At 40.6% G+C, this 26,246-nt stretch overlaps 1 protein-coding gene across 7 annotated transcripts in view; it reads right to left on the reverse strand.

Annotated features, from left to right (window-relative positions):
* AGBL1 (AGBL carboxypeptidase 1) overlaps positions 1 to 26,246 on the reverse strand; it is an 822,820-nt gene that overhangs the window by 225,207 nt on the left and 571,367 nt on the right. The window contains exon 23 of one of the 7 annotated variants that reach the window (XR_012127046.1): positions 18,265 to 18,365. The exons of the other annotated variants lie outside the window; for them this stretch is intronic. The gene's annotated coding sequence lies outside the window, so the exon portion shown is untranslated. The remainder of the gene's footprint in view (positions 1 to 18,264; positions 18,366 to 26,246) is intronic. 7 annotated transcript variants of the gene reach the window in all.

Raw genomic sequence — 26,246 nt, forward strand, 5'->3', positions numbered from 1 at the left:
CAAAGATGGGGGGAGTGGTTCACTAGACGAATGGAGGTGAGGACAGTGGGCAGGCATTCCAGGGAGGGGGAAATACATGCAGAGCTATTTCAGGAGAGGACACGTGAGGGGAAATGAAAGGAGGAGGCCAAGTGGCCAGAGCAGGGCGGTGAGATGGACTTGAGAAGAGGCTCGAGTGATGGGCAGGAATCTCACACTGGAGAGAAACAGGAAGGGGTGGCTGATGGCCTTTCCCATAAGGAGGATGAGGAGCCGTTAGAGGAATTCAAGCCAAGGAGGGATAGGACCACATTTGCACTTTGTCCGTTCACTCTGGTTAATATGCAGGGAATGGTCTGGAAGGACTCAGTGGTACAAACGGGATTCCTAGTTGGACACTAACTGTAGGAAGGCAGGTAACAGACTACGATGGCTCGGGTTAGTGATCGTGGCTCGGGTGGAGGGGGAATGGGGGTATATTCCAGCGGTGTGGAGAATCTAAGATGGACAGGAACTGGTAATAGATACAGTGGGGCAGAGGAGGGGAATTTCTAGCAGTCTGCCTGGGTTTCTGGATTGTGTAGCTGGATGGCTGGGGGTGCCACCCCCGGGACACAGGGCCACTGGGACCAGGTGGGCATAGAGGAGAACATGTAGAAGTCTGGGTCCAAAATTTGCTTTCACCACCCTCTGCTCATGAAAGTGTCAGCCATTGGCTTCACCTCTCAGAGCTCATTTTCCTCCCTTGAGAAGTAGAGATAATAATGCCCCATCCACAGAGTTGTGGGAATGAGACAAATATACAACATGTGCTATGCAGTGCCTGGCTCTGAGCATGTTAATAGCAGTCACTCCCTTACTAACGTCACGGTCTCAAGCCCGGCAATTAACCTCTTATCTGTGGAGTGGAAATAATATGGTGGCCACCCCACACTTTGCTAAGAAGGATAATGTGTAAACAGTACCTGCCCTAGAGTGACTGCTTAATACACATTGTCTATTAGTACTGAAGTTTCAGAAATGTACCAGTTTTCTGTTGAGCTGAGTGGGAAATTACTGTCACTTAGGAACAAATTGGGCAAGAGCAAAAATTAAGACATTTGTCTGTTTTTCCTAGTGTCTGTCCTTGCTAGAGTCATCTTTCGGATCTAGACCTCTACTTTCCAATCCATAAGATGGAGAAAAAGTTTGTGTCCTTTTTAACTCCCAACAACCATGGAGAAGCCACCGACAAAGGTCCTGACACATGTGAGAATGTTTGTGTCATGAGGAATACAACAATCAGGGCTTCTAAACACACTGGCAGAAAGAGGGCATCCTACTTCCGAAAACTTAAAAGGTAGCAGCCCAGCCTCCAGGGAGTCAGGGACAGAAAAGCCAAGATAAAGAAAGAGAGGGAGGTGGAGAAAGATGTAGCCTGGGGCTAACTGTGAAGGGCAGTCTGCCAGCCTGCGTCCGCCCCTTTGCAGCAATGTCAAGTCCAGGCCCATCAACACTGATGAGAAACCAGATACAGGAACTGTGAGAGGGTACATTCCGAGGAGTAATTTATCTCTGGAGGCTGAACCTGTGTAATGTCCTTACTAATCTTGGGCTCCTGGGTTATGAAGCCTGCCATCGGGAATGAGTTATATTTTCAATAAGTCATTCTAGCTAATCAAGCCCTCTCATCATGAGCTGCTGAACAAGAGGTAGGGTGAACCGCCCTGCGGCTTCCAAGCAGGGGTCCTGGGCGAGGAGCGAATACTTGGCGAGGGCCTGCTGCCCCAAGTGGGCACTGCCATCACCCTCCCTTTGGTGACTGATGCAGAGGGAAGCACAGGCTGTGAAAGCCCAGGAAGATGGCTGGATCTGGGTTTGATAAGGTTATGATTAAAACAAGTTTTTTGGCTCTAATTACACCTCCTTTAAATAAATGCAGTCTAGTAAGTAATTGTAACTGATGTGCAATTAAACATGTATTTATATCACCAATGCCTTTCCCTGTGCAGCTGTCTGTGCCTCTTTTTCGTTGTGGCTGGATCCTGAAATCTGCCTGGTGCTCAGGAGACAGAAGCCCCAGTTCCCTCACCTGGGGCCCTGGTGTCCATGGCACAGCAGGAGCTCTGGGACACACTCAGAAGTTCAGGACATGCAGGGGCCTGGATGGTACAAGCAGATCTTCTCAACTGACCTTTCCAACAGGGTTAAGGGGCTAAGCATCCCACCCATCACTCCCTCTGTCCCCAGAAGGTTTTATCTCTCTGTGTGCCAGATGGGCCATCAAACCTGGACATGGTTTGGGAGAAGTGTGGCAAATCACAACCATGCAAGATATCGTGGGAGTCACCAAAAACCTGTGATGAGGATCTCTGAGATGCTCGGTAGAATGTCTGTGAATTTCTAATTTTGGCCATAAGATGAGACCCAAATATTCCAAGATGGAGAAAGAGGTACTGGTAAGACACTGCATGAAGACTCAACCTCTGTTTATCTTTTGGTGAACATTTATCAATGCTAGAAGCTAGAATAAATCATAAGGCTAAAACAGATCTGCCCATAGGATGTGCATAGTCTAAGCTATAGGAAGGTAGACAACATCTGGGGAAAAGGATTAAAAGAATGGAAATAAAGCATGTTCAGGGCATCAATGCTGAGCTCAAAGTTGAGTGTTTATATGGGACCTAGATAGTATCACAAACCTCATTCCGCAGCAGCCCTGAGGTAACACAGCTCAGTTGGGCTTCTCTCCACCTACCAGAATGCTAATGAAGGAGCCAGAGAAATGCCACCACCGACCACCTCATCTGTTTTTGTTCTCCTGCTAAAAGGACACCATGCATCTCTGTGACAGCGAGTCATTATGGGAGTCATTTGGGCCCCCCAGGCTTCTGCCAGGGACAGCCAAGTCCACTAGGAACCCAAGCAGAGCTCAGAGCTGCACTGTGCTGAGCAGGGAAGCCCACTGTCCCTGGACAAGGTGGCTAGGGCAGGTTTTAGTCTCAGAAAGAACGTACTGAGACAAGCCTGGGTGGGGTAAGTGCTGGCAGAGGAGAAAAATGGGAGTGGGGAGAAGTAGTTAACTTTGCGCTATTATAACTGAGTTCAGTTGGAAGGTGAAAAGTGGTTTTCAGCATAAGCAATTTTCAAAGCATTTTCAGAACTTTCTACTTTCTTAGGTTTCTCAGTTGCCAAACACTCGCGGTGTAACATTTTATTTGACCTTTATCATTCCTATAGCAGGAATGACCTCCAAGTGACTAATTTAAAAAACTGACACCCAGAGAGGTTAAGGAATTCTTCAAGGTCAGAGAACTATGCAGAGGACAGGATTGGGAGTGAAACCCAGGTTTTTAGGTTTCCAGTCCAATGTTCTTTAAAAGCCAGTCCAATAAATGGGCACAAGGGATCTTTTAGGGATGATGGAAATATTTTAAAACTGGAGGTGGTGATGGTTGCTCAACTCTATAAAGTTTTTAGAAATCACTGTACATGTAAAACAGGAGAACTTTATGGTATGTAAATGACATTTCAATCAGCTCTTAAAAAATAAAGGCAGCCAAGTGTAGTGAGCAGAGCGTGGGCTTCAGGGTCATTTTACTGTCATCCAGATCCTGATTCCAGCTCCGATGTCCTGAACAACCTTGGACAAGTTCCTTCATTTCTTTACACATCAATTTCTTCATCTCTGTAATTGGCATAATATTATCTACTTCTCAAGATTGCTGTGATGATCTGGCACTAAAGCAATAATAACTCACTTTATTTCTGTTATTCTGATACCTGGGAATGTGATATAAAACACAGTAGTTGGCCCTCCACTGCTTGTTTGACCAGTAATGCTAATTTATGTCAAAGCTTAACCTTGGATGTGCATCAATCACATGATATTGTTTACATCAATGCCCCAAACAATTCTTTAAGTTGGTATTCAGCATGGCATACCAAGGGCATGGACATCCTTACTTTCTCCTAAACTGTTGGTTCTCAAACCTGACTGTTCATTGGGATTATCTGGGGAGTTGTAAGAATGCTGATGCCTGGGCCCCATCCCAGAGAATTTGATCTGATTTAAATGTGGCCTGGGCTTTGGGATTTTTGAAAGCGCCTCATGTGTTTCTAACTGCAGCTTAGTTAGAGAACAACTCATTGGCTTTGAATGCAGACTACAACATGATCCAACTGGGGAGCTTAAAAAGGCCAAGCCTGAACTTCACACCCAGAGAATCTCATTTAGTTGGTCCAGGGTACAGTGTGGGCATCTGTGCATGTCAAAAGCTGCCCGGGCAATTCTAACGTGCAATTGGGCTAAGAATTATGACTTCAGATCTTCTCAATAAGAAAGATGCCTTGTGGAAAGGGAAGCCACTTCCCTGCATCCACTCATTCCTCTTCTTTGCTTCCAGGAAAAAGGTTCACTGGATGGTATGATGGGCACTTCTTATCACCCACTAGATCGCAGATCATATGCCTGCTGCAATAAAGCAAGCCCTGGGGTATTTAGAACTCCCAGAAATGTTAGAAGGCTCTCCTTAAAGAGGAAAGCCATGCCAAAGCAACAAAAGGTGTTGGCAGAGTAGCGAAGGGTCTTGGAGCCTCACGGTGGCTGGAGGTTGGAGGTGGATCAGAGTAGAGTTTCCAGGCACTGCTAGGATTCAGGAGGTGCTCAGGACGCTCTCAGAGAACGGCTGACCAACCCTTGATCCATTCAACAAATGTTTACCGAGTTGCTCTATTCCCGTGGGTGTGTGGCAGTCGTGAACAAGGTAAACAGGGCAGCCTTTTCAGAACTTAACAATAAAAAATAAAAACCTCCCTCTTCTGTAGGGAACCCATTGACTAAAAGGAGCCTGAGCTTACCACCATCTCCCTCTTCCGTATTAAACCCAAATCTCTGTTGGCCACCCCAGCTGTTCTTCCAGAATGGCTCCCGCACCCCCCAAACATGAACGCCTGCACCAGACCCCATGGTCACTAGCCCCCTGCCTTCTGGACCCAGGCTCAAGTTCATGCTCTGCCTTTCTTTCCTGTTCCTGCTCGTACAGACCCAGATCCTTTCTTTATAGGCCAGTCATCACTCTAGAGACCCTGAGGATGGGAAAGCTGGGAGTGGTGAGGAGTCCAGGAAAACAGAGCATTTTTCAACCACATTTTCAGTGTTCAGTGCCAAGGGCGCAGCAGCAGTGCGTTGTCCTTCACCAGGTGACAGACCTTTGTGTCTTGACCGCTTGCCCCCATCCGAGGCACTTGTGGCATTTGTGGCCCTGTCCTAAGGGCTCAGCTGGGCAGTGTGAGCTGGCTCTGGTGGACTCGGCTGTGAGATGGGACCAACCCCTGCCCCAGATCCTGGTGACCAGTATTCTCAGGAACAAGAGAACCCATAGGTCCAGCTCTCAGTTTTCTCTCCAGGTCTTACGTCTGTACGCCTCTCCTCCATTTATCACCCTCTATCTCAAAATAGTAGATGAGGGTGATGCTATCAGGAAGGCACTTAGAATGGATAAGAGTGAGGGATCTTTCTACTTCTGTGCTTTGGGATATCACTCACCCTTAATCAGATGGTCTGAAGGACCTTATAAATCTAGACCTTTCAACAACTGATCAAAAAGCTCCTCCAAACACACTTGAGATGTTAGAGAACTATTATTGATTTTCTATAGCCCATTTCCCTTATCAATAAAATGGACACGGCCAAAATTAATGAGAAGGTGCTTTACATGGTAACTAATTAATACAAGTATCACCTATTCTTTTGGATGTTATTAGGGGCCAGAAGGAAATTAGTGTGTAATTTTTTTAAGCTTTTGGAATAATCACCTAACATGAAGAATAATTGAGTGCATGCCATGTTATATGTATTATTGATATTATCTCATTTAAGTCTTACAACAATATGTATCAGATAGGTACTCTTATCATTCCTATTTTATAGTTAAGGGAAATGGCCACAGAGAATTTAAGTAACCATACCAATAATTATTCTCTGTGTTAATAAAAATGTTTGGGAGATTCCAAGGAAATGAGGGGGAGAATAAAGATGGGTTTTGATGGGGAAATAATAATCTAAAACAGGAGCAAACTCAACAGAGACAGAGGCAACTTGGAAGGTGGGGCAGGTGTAGTATAAGGGCAGGAGTACTTGGTTCTTGGTAAAATTTAGTCAAGTTCTTTTCACAAAAGTGACATGTGACCGATGTGAGACATGAGTGAAATGCAATTGGGGAAGGAGTGGACGTGACAGAGGTAAGATGGAGAAGTCAGATAAGGCAATGAACGTGTTCTCTGCACATCGGTAATTCCGCCACCGAATCCACACCATGTGTGGTTACTAGTGAACAAAATAATGGATGAAGGAATGAATAAGTAATGCTCATAGCCCAAGGCAGCAAGAATGGTGACATCTTTCTACTTCCCCAGCTCAGACACTGACTGTCCTTTTGAATCCAGTTATCAGTACATTTCAACCTGTACTAAATGGGTGCTTTGCAACTGGGATGTAGCCAAACAAGGTCTTATCATTGCCATTGAACACAATCAGACTGAGAGAGATTAAGCATCACACCGGCACACAGATGGATAAGTTTATACTAAGGAAACTACGGAATTACAGCATGAGGTCTCCCAGGCCAAAGTGGTTGGCTGCGGAAGCAGTGGGATGAGTAACAAATCCTTCTTCATTTTCAAAACTGCAAAACCATCGAAAAGAGCAGCTCCTTCTATGACCTCTTATTAAAATTAAAGCATAAAGTAGGAAGAACCCCTACTTGCTCCATTTCTGAGACAAGCACAGTGCTGCAGAGGCAGGACACTTACTTTTGTAGGATTTGGCCTCAGAGGCTAACAGAAAATGGCCCCAGAAGGTCCTAGAGGTGGAGCCTGGCATCACTGTTGCCATTTCTTTAATTTCCGGAACTTGGGGATGAAATTGGCGAAATGCTACTTTCTCCATTCCAGACACGATTCCATTTTCATCTGTTATAAGATCTATCAGGATTTCAGCAACATTATTCTCAGATGACTCGCTATTCTGATTCTTTCCTGTGGTTTGCATAAGATTGGTCAAAAAAAAAATATCACTGGGGAGTATACCACCGTATTTTCATAACGCCTTGTTCCGCTTATCTAATGCCCTCAGATTCTCTGACTGCCAGAAATTCTGATTTGAATTCCCCAGGCCTATCCTGATGTGTGTGCAATTGTTCTAGCAGAGGGGATGGGTACTTATTATTCAGGATGTACTTCTGATGTGTATAGCAGCCTGGCTGCTAAAGCAGCCACGGGGCCTGCTTCTTGGGGACTTTTCCTGGGGACTTGCAATTATTTGAGGCAAAGCAGAGAAATTCGCATAAACTGGAACCATGCAACACGAAAATGTGCTATAAATTGGACTCATTTAAAACTTTGCACCAGTAATCTTCCCTCAATTTCTTTCAGAAGACACAAAGGTATAAGGCATTCTCAGATTAGCTTCCAATGAGAAAACTCCCCTCACTGGATAATGAGCAGCATCGCATATTCAGTAAGTGCCCGGCTATGAACCCTGAGTACCCCCACTAACACTCCAGCTCAGCCATTTACTAGCTCTGATTTTAGGCAGCTTGCTTGTTCCAGCTGATTTCAGTTTCCCCATCAGTAGGGTTGCAAAGATAAAGTGGTAATAACCTGTAAAGCACCTAAAAGAGTGCCTAAAACATTAAAAGCTCTCAGGAAATTCTGGCATTTAGTAACATTACTACGGCCTGCTTTTTCTCCCGTAGATATTTTTATTGCCACCATCAAAGACTGAAAGATAAACATAGTTATGATATCAATCCCAAATTTCTCCCATAGAAATTTAACCTAGTGGTTTTATCACTGCTTTCCCACCACGGAACCTCACTATGATCGCAAAGAAAGTCTACTGAAAAGATCAACTTTTATTGCTGCCTATTTAATATAGGATGATAGATAGTCAGAGATTCCACTCTACAGAGGTGACAACTACCTGAATGGGGAGACCGTACCTCAATAGCACATCCAGAGGTGGTAACTATATATTAAAAAAAGGGGGGTATTTGTCATCAAAGATATGGATTAAGATCAGGACTGCTAGATACCAAATAATAAGAAGGATGAGCATGGGTATCACGTCTTATTTTTTTCCTTGGGGACACAATGACAGCTACATTCTTACGGGTTGAGTCCTTTGTTCCTTCTTTCAAAAATAACTGAGAAGAACTTCCATTATGGTAGAGTTTATGACTCCACAAATCCTCTTCCCCATATCAGCTATAAAACTGGACCAAATTATAAAACAAAAGAATCATTTTAAGGCTTTGGAAATCAACCAACTGCATGCAATAAGATAAGGAACAGTATTCATGAAAAAATACCGAATTTCAGGTAAAAAAATGGGAAGTCTGTGGTGTTCTTGGGCTATTCTCATGCCCCGTCCCCTACTGCCTTGGCATGATAGTTCTGCCAGAGGTGGTTGGTTGGTGAAAAGCAGAAGTTTCACTGATGGAAACGGTTGACTTTATGTGTGGCAAGCAGGGAAAAAAAATACTCCATGCTAACAGCATTGTTAGTAGTCGTAGCTTTAGCTCTGTCACAAATGAGGGAAAGACCAGTTGCTCAGTTAGTCTGATATTTCAACCTATTTGTGCCAAGCAATTAAGTGGCGGAATAGTCAGCAGTTGAGCAGGGAAATCTGGGAAATGACACAGCAATAAGGAACCTTGATAACTTTTCCACTTATCCTCAGCAGACTAGAATGCTGTGCACACATGCAAAGTAAATCAAAGAGAATCTAAGTTATCCATACACTGTGGTCTTATTCTGTCTTCACACATGTGTGAGAGGACCTGCAGAAAGTCCTAAATCTGCAGCTGACTTAAAAACTATGAATTTGAATATGCTTCTCAACATAGGAAGGACCACTTCATCTTGCAGGATTGGCAAAAGTATCGGCTGACTGGGGATGTTGAACAAAACCAGAGAGGTGCACAGGCTAGAGCCACACAATAAAATTTTGGGGGAAAGAAAACCATTTTGTCCAATACAACCTCAGTAACCATTGTTGATTGTTTATAAATCATTGTAGATTATCAAAAAATATAACTAAAATGAAAATTTCATTAGAGGAAAGCAAGCATAGAATTGAGATGTCAGAAGAAGGGATCAGTAAACCCGAAGGTATATCAATAGGAATTCTTCAATCTGAAGAATAGAGAAAAAGTAATGATGGATACGGAACTGAAATTCAGAGGATACCAATACACGCACCATAGGAGTCCCACAAGGAAAGATGAGGGAAAAATTCCAGGAAAAAAAATATTTGAAAGATTAACAGACAGAAACTTACCAAATGTGATGAAAAATATAGTACATAGTTTACAAATAAAAGAAGCTCAACAAATTCCAAGCAGGATAAATATGAAGAAGTCCATATCTAGAGAGATTGTTCCCAAATCTGTTCATAGCCAAAGACAGGGAGATTGGCTCCTTGTATACAGAGAAAGAGAAAATAAAACCAAGGGTTGACGTATCATCAGAAACACTAAAAGTCAGGATGCAATAGAATGACAGACTCAAAGTAATAAAAGCAAAAATAAAAACAAAATTGTCAATTAAAATTCTGTATCCTGCAAAAATATCCTTCAAAAATGAAGACAAAATAAAGAAGTGCCAGACAAAGCCTAAAAGGATGCTTTTCTAGCTTTTATGTCATTCAAGAAATACTAAACACTCATCTAAACTGAAATAACACCAAATGGTAACTCAAATCTATGTGGAAAAAAAAGAGGACCAGAAAAACTAACTATATGTGTAAATATAAAACAATGTGCAGACACACATAAACGTGGATACACACAAACACACCTCCACACTTTTTCCTCTTTTCCACCTTAACTTGTTTAAAAGATATAAGATTGAATAAAATAATAGTTAGGAAATTAAATGTTTGTATGTATAACATATAGGTGTAATATATATGTTAATAAAGCACAAAGAATAGGGAGAAACAGGACTATTTTAGAGGCAAGTTTATATATTTTACCTTTGTTAATTTAGTATCAGTCTCAAGTAGGTTGTAAGTTAAAGTATGTTATATATATAATCCTTAGAGCAACCGCTAGGAAGATACATTTTAAAATAGTAACCAACAATGGAATTAAAGTTATACAATTAAAAAGTTTATTGAACTCAAAGACAGCAAAGGATCAATAAAAGAATGAGAAGAACAAGGACACTATAGAGGACAAAGAACAAAATGACAGATGTAATTTCAACCTGATAATAGTTACACTAAATGTGAATGGACAATGCGTTCCCATCAAATGGTAGAAAATGCCAGACTGGATTTAAAACTCAAAATCCAATTATATACCCTCTCCACTAGGTAGACAATTCAGATTCAAAGAAACGAAGTGGTGAAGTTAGAAAGGTAGAAAAAGATACTCTAAGCAAATCTAACCATAGAGAGCTGGAGTGATTGTTAATATCAAGCACATTATTTAAGAAAAGATATGTCACTGGAAACAATAAGAGATATTAAATAATGATAAAATGATCAATTCACTGGGAAGATTTAATAATTACAAATGTATACAGAATTGACAACAAAGCCCTAAAACAATTGAAAACCTTGGCAGAGGTGAAAAGACAAAGAGACCATTCAACAATAACTGAAGACATACATACCTCACTCCACCTATAAAGTTATATAAAGCTGTATAAAACACCTCAGCAGAAAATAAAGCAAGAATATAGAAGATTTGAACAGTACTGTTCACTAACTTGATATGATTGACATAGACAGCACTCTTCACCTAAAAACTGCAAAATGCACATTCATTTCAAGAGTACGTTGAACATTCTTCAGAAAAGATCATATGCTAGATGACATGACAAGTTTCAATAAATTTACAATAGATTAAATCATTCAAAGGATGTCCTCTGACAAAATCACAATTAAATTAAAAAGGGGAGAAGAGTCCCCCAAACATTTGGGAATTTAAGAGACTCACATCTAAACAACTCATGGATAAACAAAGAAATCACAAGAAAAAATTAGAAAATATTTCTAACTGCTGAAAAAGGAAATACAATATACCCAAATTACAGGATGCAGCTAATGCAGGGGTTAGAAGGAATTTATTTATAGCTTTAAAGGGCTATCTTAGAGAATCAGAAGGGTCTCAAATCAGTACTGAACGTACACCACAACAAAGTAGAAAAACACGGACCAAACTGCAACCAAGCAGAAGGAAGCAAATAATAAATATTCTGGTGGAAATCAATCAAATAGAAAACAGAAAAACAACAGTTTGTAACCTCCTCAGGAGCTCTGCAGGTGAAATCCAAAACTAGTCCCTTTGGGGGATGGCAGGGACAGACCAAAGAAAGAGGCAGGCCACAGCAGATTAGTAGGTGGCAGCGTTAATAAGCAAGGAGACTTAAATATGAGATTTGTCTTGGGTGGCCACAAGATGAGTAGATCTCTGTATCTGCCCACCAAAACTTAACAGTTTATATAGAGGCCTTAACTGGGTTCAGTCATGTATACAGTCCAGCTGTGTACTTGGGGAAGCTTCCAGGCACAGGAAGGCAAGCAGAATGCACATTCCAAGGACAGGGGAGGAGGTAAGAAGCCTCCAGTTGCCAGGGCCCACTCATGGGTCAGCCAGCAGTCACAGCCTCTCAGGCACCACTTCCAACAGATGCCGAAAGTTTGTTCTTTAAAAACATTCACAAAATTGGCCAATAATTATTGAAGAGAAGGAATGAATTACCAAAATCAGGACTTAAACGAGCCTTAAAAAGTTGAAAGGTATTACTTAAGGGCGCAAAGATAAACCAACATTTTATATCAAATAGATACATTCCTGCAAAGACACAATTTAGTAACACTGACTCAAGAAGAAATAAAAAATAGTGTAAAATAATAAATAAAATTATAAATTTTTGTATTTCAAAAAACAGAGGAAAACAAAAGCACAAGCCAGAGACTAGGAGACAATATTTACAAATTATACATCTGATAAAGAATTTTTATCAAAATACATAAAAACTCTTAGTATTACTCATTAATAAGTAGACAAAAAATAATTCCAAATGGGCCAAATATTTGAATAACCATTTCACCAAAAAGAAGATATACAAATGGTGAGTATGTATAAGAAAAGATGCTCAATATCATTAATTATGGAAATGCAGATCGGAAGCACGAAGAGATGCTACTATACACTCACCAGAACAGCCATAATAACGATAGACAATAGCAGTTGTTGGCAAGGAGGCAGGGAGACTGGAACTCTCATAGACTGCTTATGGGATTGAAAAATGATACAGCCACTCAAAAAAGTCTGTCACTTAAAAGTCAAACACACTCTTACTATTTATTCACAGTGGAACTAGCCACTCCACTGCTAATGAAATGAAAACACTTGTTCACACAAAGACTGTCCATGGGTGTTCCTGGCAGCATTATATATTGTATCCCCACACTGGAAACAATCTCATTGTCTATCAACTGGTGAATAAACAACAAAGTTTATTCCATACTAGAAAACACTCTTCAACCATTTGAAAAGACGCAAACTACTGATACATGATACAGGAGAGATGAATCTCAAAGACGCTATGCTAAAAGAATCAAGTCAGATGTAGAGGACTACATACTATATGAGACTATTTATAAGAAATGTCCAGAAATAAAACATATCTATAGAAAAAAGAAAGATTAGCGGTTGCCTGGGCTGAGTCTGGGACGAGGGGAAGAGGATTCATTCCGGGTGAGCAGATGGAAACCTGGGATGATGGCAATCTTCTAAAGCTAGATTGTAGTGATGACTGCAGCACAGTATAAATTACCAAAATGTGTGGAATCCTACACTCACCATGGATGAAATGGATGGTACGTAAATTATACCTGAATAAAGCTGTTAAAAAAAAAACTTAATGTAAGATTTTTAAAGTCGGGGTCCAGCTATTGAGCTCAGTTAGAAGAAATGAGGGTTGAAAAGTGAAAGGTAAGCATTTAATCATTCTGGGCTGTCTTGTTCCTCTGCCTGGAGGCCGATGTTGGAGGTACCTCCTTCCCAGCTAACTTCCTCTGTGGATGACTTCAGGAAAGGAAACACATGGAAACCTTGGCTGGTTGGTTAGCCTTTACCATAAAAACCCCTACCTCTATTTCTCACCCCCGCCCTTACCCCTTTTGCCTTAAGATTCTGACTCCTCACCACATGCAAATCGTTGTCCAAAAAAAAAAAAAAGCTCAGCCCCATGTTGCTTGCATTTTAACTATACTGCTCTTGCTCTCGTACCATCTGTCACTCTGTTCTCAGCAGGGCCATCAAGCTCTCAGTGTTGAGTGAAGTCTGCTGACCCAGTGCGCCCCTCCTTTGGAGATCCCAGTCTGAAGAATCAGGCTGCGGAGGCTGCAGATGTATGCTCCTTAGGCAACGTGCTTTTTTCTGGTTGCCCATTAAGGACGCTGTCATATGTCTACCCATCTGTAGCTTGGCGTCAGAGACAAGTTAATACGTGTTGCTCTTTTGCTGGGAAAACCATCTCCTAAATCCATTCTCCCTAACTCCCTTCCAATCGCAGCACCCTCTCTGACCCACAGTGTGACATCTGACCTGTTTGCAGGAGCCCTAAACCCTATCTTGGGTGCAATGACACCTGCTAGGACACTTGGGGGCATTTTCCAGGGATTCACTGCCTAGTGAGGTTGTTAAGGAAGCGAGGGAGAGGGCACGCAGTCCCAGTTTAATCAGCGATCCTGATAGGCAGTTGCGTGCCGGCGAAGAAGGCTATGCTTCTGGCAGGATTTCAGACAGCGCTAATATCACCAGGCTTCATAGCAGAGAGGAATGCTGTGTGACCAGTTGGAAGGAAATAATGTATTCTTTCACAGAGCACTTGGATAATTGGAAAAATTAAGGAAAAGTACATTATTCCATTTGGATCAATGGAATGAGCCAAATTACCAGTTCACCAGCAAAAAAGCCTGACTCCTTACCTTTTCTTGCTGCAGAGAGGAGCATTGCCCTACATAATGAGCCCCTTGGCCCCTTCATCAACAGTTAGATTGCCTGCTCCTCCTACGTGCCCTGTGGGAGGTTCCTGTACCATTTCTTCTGCCAGCTGCTTTTCTGATACAGAAAAAGGCGACCTCCTAATTATGTTGAAATGGAAGATGAGCCCCATGGCTAGGCTGGGCTCTGCCTGGACACAGACCTCAGGCAGAGACGTCTCCAATATCACAGGGCAAGTTTCAAAGGTTGGATTCGCTAGAGAGACATCGATCCATTTGAGGAGCTCAGAGTCCAGAACAAAGTTCTTAGGCAATTTCTGTGCCACCACTTCAGTAAAAGCCTCCCACTTCGTAAGAGCAAAAACACTCAAAGCAGGTGAAGTTGCACTTCCTTCAATATTGACAGCTGAGGTCTCCTGCTTTCCTGAAGACTCAACACTTAATTCTTTTGCACTGTCAATGGGAGCTAAGAAAACAAAACTAGCCGTTTCCCTTATACAAGATTCAGGTATTTTCTCTTGATAGATCCAGCGTTTCACATTCTTCCACCTACCCACTGACAAACCCGTTCATCCATCTCCCTTGCCTTTATTGGGTATCTAATCTGAGCCAGGCTCTGTTAATTGATGTGCCCATTTTATAGGTGAGAAAATGGAGTCTCACAATAATTTAAGAACTTATTCAAGCCCCGTATCTAATAAGTGGTGCGGCTGGTATGCAAATCTGGTTTGTCTGACGCTAGAGCCCAAATCCTAATATGTATGCTGGAAATGACAGGTTTCAGAGCCAGACTGATAACAAATAAATTTTAAAGTAATACATTAAAAATACATTAAAAGAAAGCATTCATAGACCCTTTGGGACTCTAACATCATGGCAAAATACTCTCTGACCTCTTCACCTGCATTAGGCAGGTGCCCAAAGGGCTGGACTTTCCACATAGAATTCCCCACCTTCTGCATTATTTTCTCTTTCTGCCCCAACTCCTGATGCCTTCTCGCCTCACACTTTCACTGATAAAATCTGCCTGGAAAGGATCCAGTTAATTAAATATGAATGATATATATTTGAATCCTCTTAGTAGTGGTTCTATTGTATCTGGCCACTGGCCTTCTCCCTTCGTGTTACTGGGGAGCTGCCGTAGAAATCCAGAGCTGTATGCAGACAGATACCACCCCCTATCCAGGTCTCTGCATTCTCCCCAACTATAAGAATCACTGGGCTTGTCCTAGGACCTTTTGAGTGGTAGGAAAGACATTTTAAAAATCATTTTTTGGAAAAAAATGGTCTCATAGTCTTATTTTCAGAGGATAGCTTTTCTTTTTGGTGAAGGGCTGCTGTTTCTGAATTACAATGAAAATAATATACAAATAATGCACATCTTCTATTGGGTAGACTTTTTTTTTGTAACTCTGGAGAACTATCAGGTTTGGGACATGGCTTAGAGTCAAATAAAAAAAAGGCAGATACATAGTGGCTCCCAATATGATGGAGAGATGGATGGGAGATAGATTTAAAAAAAAAAAGAGGATAAGAATGAGAACACCTCTTAGAGAAAGCATCTGGATAAAGCATCTTGATGTATATCTTTTAGGAAATTAAGCTTTGTGGACCAGGAACATCAGCAATAAATAGTACTCATATTAATAATTTTAGAGATATATGCCAAAGAAATGGTTCTGTAATGGTAAGGGTAGAATTCCAGTAAGTTGATAAATGAGGTATTCTTCATACTGTAAGACGGCACTGCTGGGTAGTTGAACCAGAAACCTTTAAGGTGCAGATACAAAGCTGATATACTCCATGCTCTTAGCAGATACAACCAAATGAATGGTCATGGACTTGAAAACTGTATTGGAATATATTGTAAAAGCATAATCAGGTATGGTCACGGGTATGGGGAATAGAAGATGTATGTAATATATGAACAATCATGTCTATTTTGTTTGCAGTAGAACCCCCGATATTTCATCTACCCACATATGTGGAGGTGAGGAAATATATAATAGAAAACCATATCACTTGGAGTCAGAAAATCCTGAGTTCAAATCTCTCTTTAAAAGTACTGCTTTGATCAATTCACTCCTCTAAGATTCATTTTCCTTATTTGAAATGAATTTTTTTTGACTGGAAGATCTCTCCTATCTCAAGCCTGATGAGTCAGCTTTCTGGTGAAAGGAAATGGAAATGCACATTAGTTAGGTTTCAGAGTTGAATCCGGTGTGGGTTTTGATGGACACTGTACATATTTCACTTTCCAAATATTTCTCTCTCTGAATAAAAATAAAAATAGGCTGCTCTATATAACTGAGCAAAATGCTCAACTTAAACGTTATAAACTTTCTGTCTGACAAGATATGAGAAAATTGTGACTTGCCTAGAAAGATAAACACAGTACTTTCATGGAAAGAAAGCTGAGCTAGGATTTGCTTTTTGTAAACACCTTGATTATCGGAAGGGGAAGCTCAGAGGAATAAGAGCAGGATGATCAATGGTCAAAACTGGAATCTGGTTTGACTGAGTTGAATGATCTTTGCTTTAGACTTTTGAAAAAATTCAGGAGCAAGAGCAATGTTCTCTTCCTTTCATCCATTTATCCTATATACGAGTGGTTCCCAGTCAGGGGTGATTTTGGTTGCAGGGAACATTTAGAATATGTGGGAGCATTTTGACTGTCACAACAACTGAGGGACAAGACTTGCTACTGACAACTAGTGAGTAGAGGACCAGGATGCTGCTAAACGTCCCATAATGCACAGGAAAGCCCCTCACCACAAAGTATCACCCGGCCTAAAATGTCTGGGGTGCTAAGGTTGTATATATAGCACCTAGAGACCACAGGGAGACAGTCCAGAACTTTGTGAGTCAAACTGATACATTTAACTTGCAATGGATCAACTAAGAAATACAGAGCCATTACCTTGGGAGGATGAGCATCCTTGTGGCAGAAAGCAGAAAGCATAGGAAATTAGAGGAGTAATTGATTGTCTGACAACATCTAATGCATGAATATTTCAATGAAATGTATGTGGACTATCAGCTTTATAGAGGCCAATACTGGAGGTATTCATTCAGGACTTTTCAATGGATGAGCTGCTTTGACCCACAATACAGTTTTCTTGCCCTTTGATGGTGCAGCCCCTAAATGGTAAATGGATGCAGCTGGGCAGCCATTGCCAACTATGTAATCTAATCAGCATCTCTCCTTCCTCTGCTTGAATTCTACACTCACCGAACAATCTTCTGAGTATAGTTTGGCTTCGCATGTAGCTCCTCTAATAGGAAGATAATGCCCTGACCAACGGGATAAAGTTAGTCTGCTCTCCTTGGCTATTATCTTATCTTTAATTTGATGAAATGACATTTCGATTTTTTTATCAGAGAAAACCTTGGGAATTTGGTGTGAGCCAGTCCTCGGAGAGGCACTCAAAACCCTGAGGACCCTGTCATAGACCACAGTGAACGTCTAGGAAAATTCCTCCATGGACAGCCAGCTAAACTTTATCCCTTAGCAATATCTCCTTCCTACCCTAAAAACTGCCAGCAAAGACTTGAAATGAACTACGTAAAATCCATCTCTTGGACACTTTTTTTTTTCTGATCTAAAAGGCTATGAAAAAGAATAAGGTTTTGCTTTGCTACCATTCTATAGCCTCTCATATAAGTTCAGTGTACACTACAGTTTTGTTACAGATCAGTAATTTGTCTTTTTATATGAAGAGTACCTTTTCAAAGTAGGAAAAGAATGCGAAATGTTTCAAAGAGGAAATATGAAAGTAAGATTATTTTTTAGGCTGGAGCAGGGAAATTAGGGCTAAACTGGTCAATCAGCCAAAAAAAATTCCCCAATGGCAGGGTAAGATCTTGTGGAAATACCTTGAGGTAAAGCCAATTCAATTAGTTCCTGCAGCATAACTGTCAGGACCCAAAACCTAGGTGGAATAATGAACTGATTAAAACTTGTGATTGCAGTTCAATGGAGGAAGCCATTCATCACGAAGATGGCAGTGTTCCCTGCATTCCAGACTGCACAGAGAGGAAATGCTAACAAGGGCAGGAACCCAGGGCTTGATCTGAATCAGGAACTATATATCCCTTAATAAGAGAATGCAGAACCACCCTGGAAAAGGGAACCTGGGCTTCATCCAGTAAACATCTGATTTCTAATCTAACAATAGAAATGTACACTTCTCTCATGTGCTCTAATCCAAGACCATTATTGGAATACACTTCTAATTTGATCACTATCAAATTTTCTGGGTTTCACCCAAAGCAAATACCTGTTGATGCTCTTGGTTTTCTCCTGATGTTTTTCAGGTCTTTTTCTCATACAGTTTCTCTTTGAACAAATATCGCTTTGTATCAAGGATCAGCCAACTTCCTGTGAAGGACCAGAAAGTAACTATTTTTGGCTTTAGAGGTCCTACTGTCTCTGTTGCAGCCCCTCATCGTGCCGTCTTGTCCCCAAAACAGCCAGGGAAAATATATAAACAAATGATTGTGGCTGTGTTCCAATACCACTTGATTTACAAAAAACTAGGTAGTGGGTCAAACTGGCCCCGGAGGCTGTAGCTCGCTGCCCCTTGATCCATATACACAATGGTAATTAAGATAAGATGTAAAGCAAAGTATTAAAGGAAATTAATGACTAGCATACAACTTTCTAATTTCTTGAAAGACATGGTGATCCTTCTGTACTAAAGGGTATTTTCCTCTGATGACTGAGAAGACTTTTGGAGCAGCCTGCAATAAAAGCAGTAAGATAAACTGAGAAACGCATCAGGCATCCTTAGTTCTATTCACTTGTCCATGGACGCCCTCACGCAAGGATATGTGTTCAGGCACAGGGGTATCCGTGCGGCTATCCATTCCAAGCACCTTTCCAGGTTCTAGGGATGCAACGGGGAAAAAGGTAAAGGGGGCGTTGCTTTTTTGGAGATAATATTCTAGTTATAAGAAGTAGACGCTGAACAGATACATACCTGCAAGGTAATTTCAGATAATGAAAATTACTCTAAAGGAAATACGGACATAGAGGAATGGCTGCTACTGTAGTTTGGGAAGTGGAAGAACGCTGAGACCTAATGATGGTAAATCTCCTGCAAAAGGGTTTAAGAAAAGGAAGAAGAGAGACTGGTATGATCAGAGCATAGGGTTGGGGTGAGGGGGACAGTGACAAATACTAGGTAAGAGAGGTAATCTGGAACTAAGTTGTGACTTGAGACCAGGTTTAAGAGCTTGGATTTTATTTTTAGCTTGAGAGAAAGGTATTGCACGGTCTGAAGGAAAAGATGACATACTTAACTAGGTCCTTTAAAGGACTGCTCTTATTAGGATCCAAGAACTGATGTTGGAGGGAATGGTCACGGGGAATCACGAAGCTCCTGCGTGACTATAGCTTGGCCTGCATTCCCCTTGTCTTATTTTGTTTAGAATTCAGATCTTGGTGGAAATTGGTCTTTTACTTCCTCTACCTTTGAAAAAGTTACTTCTACTGAAAGGACCAAGACCTGGGTCTGCTGAGAATGGGTGCTTTTGCTATCTTGACTTTTAAATCACTAACCTTCTAGGCTTACCTTCTGAACCTTGATGTCATCAGTTTCTATTTTGAGTGTCAACCATGTGGCCTACTGAACAAAGTAGCTATTGGATTTCAGAACACAGTCTTCAGTATCTTAGTGAATGTATGTTGAACCCGGTACCATTTTCTAGATTTGTGTTTAAACAAGCAATCTCTGGTTAGTAGTACATAATTGATAATTCCTGTGTCTCATGTGTTTAAAAGGATGATAGATTTTCTTTGTACGGTAGCAGAATAAAATAAATATAGTTCAGCCAAGAAATAAGCTCGAAGCAGCATGTTTCTGTACAACAGCAAATTCAAAGAGAGGAAATGGCTGTTCCTTCACACTGCGGGTGGGATCTGGCCCATGCGCCTGGGTGAGAGAAGGTGAGCTTTTCGTGGTGTGATCCTGATAGAGACAGGATGATCCAGGTGCATGAAGTGGGACCCAGCTTGTAATATCTGTTCTACACCTATCTCTTTGTAAAGTGATGCCCCCAGGGCCTTGCTCCCTGCCCAGGTCTCAGCAGAGTCACCTCTATCTCAGTTCTTACCAGCTTTCAGTTGGCACCTGCCAGGTCACAACTCTTACCCTCACCATATATTTCACCCACCAATATGTTAGGAAAATTCCCTTGCCCTGTAAACATTTCTTGTTTTTCCTTCTCCCTCTGATCCCTCCCTGTCTTCTCTCTTCTCATCCTCCGCCTCTCTCGCAAAAGGCTTTTTCTTCACTATTTTCCAATTACAGAATACTTTCTTACACTGGTCTTCTCCACCTGGGAAGACACTGGCTTTTTATTTAATCCCACTGATTAACCCTCACCTCACTCACATGAGTATTTAGAGTCCAGGACTTTTATTATACACCACCGCATTCAAATTGTTACAGCTTCATCTACAGGAGTGGTTTTTACCATCCCAGATGTCTTCAGCAACTAGATCATGTTTGTCTTCTATTAAGCACATTAACTAAGAGCTAGGTTGTGGGTAGGACAGACCTGGGGATAAAGGACCTACATGTCTAAGCAATTTGCTTAATTTCTTTAGTCCTGAGTTTCTCATCTTTATCCAAAATGGGATAAAAATAGTATATGCCTCTCTTAGCCTGCATTACCCCAAATAAAGAGCCTGAAGCTACTAATTAAGCAAGAAGTCCAGTCCCAGGAAAACAAGATTGGAGAAAAGGGGAATAAACTGGGGAAGAAGAAAGCCAACATGAGGGTACCTTACTGAGGTGGTCACTGCTAGCTTCCAAGCTAACATGGTTGCTCAATATAGTGGGATTGGCTTCTGGGTGGTGTAAGAAGTATTGCTTCTCAAAACAGTCCATAGGGGAGGAAAGAAGAATTTGTCCATCCTTCTCTGTGTATCTATCTGTCTATCTATCTACCATCTATCTGAATTCTACAGCGCTACCTGCAGTGAATGAGTGATCTGGTTTCTCTGCATCCCCATCAGCATTTGGTGTTTTCAGTATTTTTTGCTGTGACCATTCAGGATACAGAGATAGGCCAGTGCTCACTGGGTTGGCTTCTTTGCCATTTCCCTGATGGCTGGTGATGTTGAGCATATTTTCCTTGCTTATTTGCCATTTTTATATCCCCTTTGGTAAAGCAGGTTTTCATGTCTTTTGCCCATTTTCCAATTGGATAGTTTGATTTTCTTGCTAGGGAGTCGTGAGCCTAGTCCAGATACATGTCCTTCGTCAGATATGCGACTTGCAAAGATTTTATCCCAGCTTGTAGCCTGTCTTTCCACCCTTTTCACATAGTCTTTCACAGAGCAAAAGTTAAATTTCTACAAAGTGTAGTTCATCAGTTTTTTCTTTTACGGATCATGCTTTTGGTATCAAGTCTGAAAATCCAGTTAATTTTTAAATAAGGTGGGAGGTGTAGATTAAATTTCATTTTCTTGCCTATGGATGTCCAATTGCCCAGCACCACTTGATAGAAAGCCTTTCTCCATCGAATTGCTTTTGTACCTTGTCAAAATCAGTTCAGCATATTTATGTAGTCTATTTCTGGGTTCTATAGTCTGTTCCATTTATCTATGCATCCCTCCCTCTGCCAATATCACACCGTCTTGATTATCGTAGCTCTAACTTAATGCGACTTGTGTGATTCCTCCCATTTTATTCTTTTCATCAGGTTTGTTTTAGCTACTCTAGGACCTGTGCCTTTCCATATGAATTTTACAAGAAGCTTTTCAATATCTACAAACAACCCTTGCTGGTATTTTGATAGGAGTTTCATTAAACCTATAGATCAACTCGGGCCGAGCTGTCATCTTTGTAACAGGAATTGTCTTTCACTTCATGAACACAGTATGTCTCTCCATTTATTTAGGTCTCCTGATTTCTGTCATCAGTATTTTGTAATTTTCACCATACAGATCTGGCACAGATTTTGCTAAGTGTTTTCCTAGGTGCTTTATTTTTTTAAAGCAATTATAACACCACCATATACATATTTTTCAATTTTCAATTTTAGCCTATTCATTTTTAGTATAAATGATTGATTTTTGTGTGTTGATTTGACATCCTGCAGTTTTGTTGATCTCACTTGTTAGTTCTTTAAGGTTTTTTGTTTTTGAGGGGGTAAATTATGTGGAATTTTCTGCATAGACAATCATGTCATTTGCAAATAGGGAGACTTTTATTTCTTCCTTTCTAGTCTATGTCTTTTATTTCCTTTTCTAGCCTTATTGCACTTTCTAGAGCTTCCAGTCCTATGTTAAATAGTGACAGTGAGAGCAGACATCCTTGTCATTCTCAATTTTAGGCAAAAAGGATGTAGTGTTTAGTCACTAAGCATTAGGTGTAGATGTAGATGCCTTTATTCTCACTGACTCCTAACTTTTTCAGTTTTATCATGAATGGATGTTGAATTGGGCCACATTCTCTTTCCGCATCAGTTGTGTCTGATCATGTGATTTCTCTTCCTCAGCCTGTTGATATGGTGCATACAGCAGACTGTGAGAACCTGCCCTGGACATTTACACCAGTCGCTGACATCCACAGCCATGACCTCAAAGGGGCAAAACTTCATCAGCAGAACACACTGCTCTGTTACACAAATGATTCGTTTGGAGTGCCTTATCTCAGCCAATTACCTTCTTTAACTCTTTCTTCTTTTCAACACTGGTCTTGTCCTCTGTATCCTCTGTGTTACTCAGAATTACTTCGTTTCTCTGACACCAAAATTCATGTCTTTGTATCAGGTTTTCCTCCATTATATTTAACATTCTTATTAATACACACAAAGCACATGTATGATGTCTGGAACATGGCAATCTAAAACCACAATTCCTCTTCAGCTTCTTCCTTACGTTGTTTTATTACTACTACTAATACTAATAATACCATTATCCTTAACATGATGGCATCTTTGACATACCAAAAAAAAAAGCACTTTCATGAGGGATTCTGTCCCCATCATTTTCTGCTTCTAGTCTCTGTAGTTTCAGACAAAAATGCATCTAGAAAAATGCATATAATGGTAACAACATAAAGAACAACTCTAACTATTACAACCACTACCAACACACCTGAATTTATTGAGCACTAAAAGGCACTGTGGTGAACGCTTTACATGCCTCATGCCATTTAATCTTCATAATAATTCCGTGGTGTTGATATTATATCCACTTTGCAAACATGTAAACAGAGCCTTAAAAACCTTAAATAACACTCTTGGTGTCTCCCAACTAAACAGGTAGAACACAGATTTGAATTCATTTGTGTCTCATTCCAAAGTTGTTGTGCTTTAGCCACAGTGCCCCACGACCAGTCTTCATGTGCTACAAATACTCACTCCAGGGCTGTCTTTCTTCCTTTGTGAACTCCTACACTTACCTCCACTTTGGTCATTCATACCTTCTCTCTTCTGCTCAAGTTTTTACCAAACCCATCTGAACGTTCAGTTTTTTTTATAAATCCATCTGCATTAGTTGCCCAGGCTGCTCTAACAAAGTCTCATTAACTGGCTGGCTGAAAACAACAAAAATGTATTGTCCTCCAGTTCTGGAGGTCAGCATTCTGAAATCAAAGGGCCGGCAGGGCCATGTTCCCTTGGAAACCTACAGAGAAGGATCTTTCCAGGTTTGGATGTTGGCTGACATTCCTTGGCATTCCTCGGATTGTACCAGTGTCTGCCTCCATCATCACATGACTGTCTTCTCCCTGTGTCTCATCTTTTTATCCCTTCTCCCTTTATAAGGACACCAATTCTATTAGATTAAGGGCCTACTTTACTCCACTATGACTTCATTTAACTTATATCTTTATTACATCTCCAAAGATTCTATTTCCAAATAAATTCATATTTGCAGACAGCAGGGGTCAGGGTTTCAAATTGTCCTTTCAGGGGACAATTCAATCCATAACTTCCTGCAGCAAGCGTGCACACATATTCGCACACACATGCACAAGCACACACACATATCACCTTATTAACAGCTTAAGGTTATCCACCAACATTACTCATGTATATGTGTGTGTGTGCGTGTGTGTGTGTTTTATTGAAGTATAGTTGATATACAATCTCATACTGGTTTCAAGTATACAAAATAGTGGTTCAGCATTTACCCATGTTATTAAATCCTCACCCCAACTACTGTAGTTACTCTCTCTCAACATAGGAAGATATTACAGAATCATTGGCTATATTGTCCATGCTGTACTACCAGCCCCATGACCAACTTATATTACAATTGAGAATTTTTGTGTCCCTTTATCCCCCTCAACCTCCCTTCCCACCCACACAAGCCCACCCCACCCATCTACCCCAATCCCTCACCCATGGTAACCACCAGTTACTTCTCAGTGTCTGTGAGTCTACTGCTATTTTGTTTGTTTTATTTTTAGGTTCCACAAATAAGTGAAATCGTATGGCATTTGCCTTTCTCCGTCTGGTTTATTTCACTTAACATAAAACCTTCACTTAACATATCCATATTGCAAATGACAGTCTTTCTTTCATTTCTATGAGGAAATAATATTCAATTGTATATATGTACCACATCTTATTTACCCATTCATCTACTGATGGACACTTTGGTTGCTTCCATATCTTGGCTAGTGTAAATAATGTGGCAATAAACAGGGATGCATGTATTTTTTTGAATCAGGGATCTTGTTTTCTTCAGGTAAATTCTCAGAAGTGGAATTGCTGGGTTGTATAGTATTTCTATTTTTCATTTTTGGAGGAACCTCCATACTGCTTTCCATAGTGGCTGTACACTTTACATTCCCACCAACAGTGTAGGAGGCTCCCTCTTCTCCATTATCTTCACCAACACTTGTTATTCCCTGCCTTTTGGATAGTGGCCATTCTAACTGGTGTGAGGTGGTATCTCATTGTAGTTTTGATCTGCATTTCCTTGGTGGTCAGCAGTGTGGAGCATCTTTTCATGTGCCTGTCAGCCATCTGTATTTCTTCTTTGGAAAAATATCTGTTCAGGTCTTCTGCCTATTTTTTAATTGGATTCTTTCTTTTTTTTTGATGTCGAGTCATATGAGTTCTACATATATTTTGGATGCTAACTCCTAAACAGTATTAATTATTGACAAATGTATCTCTCATACTGTAGGTTGCCTTTTTGTCCTGGTGATGGTGTCTTTGATGCAGATCCACTTGTTCATTTTTTATTTTATTTCTCTTGCCCAAGGAGATGTGGACAGAACAAAATTACACTGTTAAAGTTCAAGAGATTTTTGCCTATGTTTTCTTCTAAGAGTTTTATAGTTTCTTGTCTTATATTTAGGTCTTTAAACCATTTCGAGTTTGTTTTGTGTATGGAGTTAGACAATAAACAAGTTTCATTCTCTTGTATGTAGCTGGCCAGTTTTTTCCAACACCAGTTATTGAAGAGACTGTCTTTTTCCCATTGTGTATTCATGGCTCCTTTATCATATATTAATAAACCACATGTGCATGAGTTTACATCTAGGCTCTCTATTCTGTTCCTTTGATCTATGGGTGTGTTTGTGTCAGTACCATACTGTTTTGATAACTGTAGCTTTGTAGTATAGCTTGAAGTCAGGGCATGTAACACCCCCAGGTTTGTTCTTCTTTGTCAGGATTGCTTTGGTTATTTGGGGTCTTTTATGGTTCCATATGAATTTTAGGATTATTTTCTCTAGTTCATTGAAAAATGTTATTGGTATTGTGATAGAGATTGCATTGAATCTGTAATTGCTTTAGGCAAGATGGCCATTTTGACAATGTTAATTCTTCCTATTCATGAGATGGGATAGATTTCCATTTATTTGTGTCTTCTTTAATTTCTCTCATCAGTGTCTTAAAGTTTTTAGAGTACAGGTCTTTCACCTCATTGGCTAGTTTTATTCCTAGGTATCGTATTCTTTTTGATGTATTTACTAATTTCTATTCCAACATGAGCACAGACATACGAGACGAGCATGGAGAAGGCTTGGCCCTTGCATGTTTTAAGATTAGATGATCCAAGATTTTGGCCTAACTCCTCCACTCTCCAAGTATGGGATCTTGATTTATCTAACGCTTCATTTACACAATGTAAGATGGAAATGATAATGTCTTTTTGCAGAGTCACTGTGAAGGTTTAATGGCATAAGGAAAAATATTTAAATGAGAAATTGTACTTATGGATCCTATAAGTTGTGATGTATCGTTCAAAGTAAAATAAAATAATTTTCATCTATACCCGCTTTCCTCT

This window comes from Manis javanica, chromosome 18 (assembly GCF_040802235.1).
Source record: "Manis javanica isolate MJ-LG chromosome 18, MJ_LKY, whole genome shotgun sequence".
In the NCBI taxonomy this organism is placed as follows: domain Eukaryota; kingdom Metazoa; phylum Chordata; class Mammalia; order Pholidota; family Manidae; genus Manis; species Manis javanica.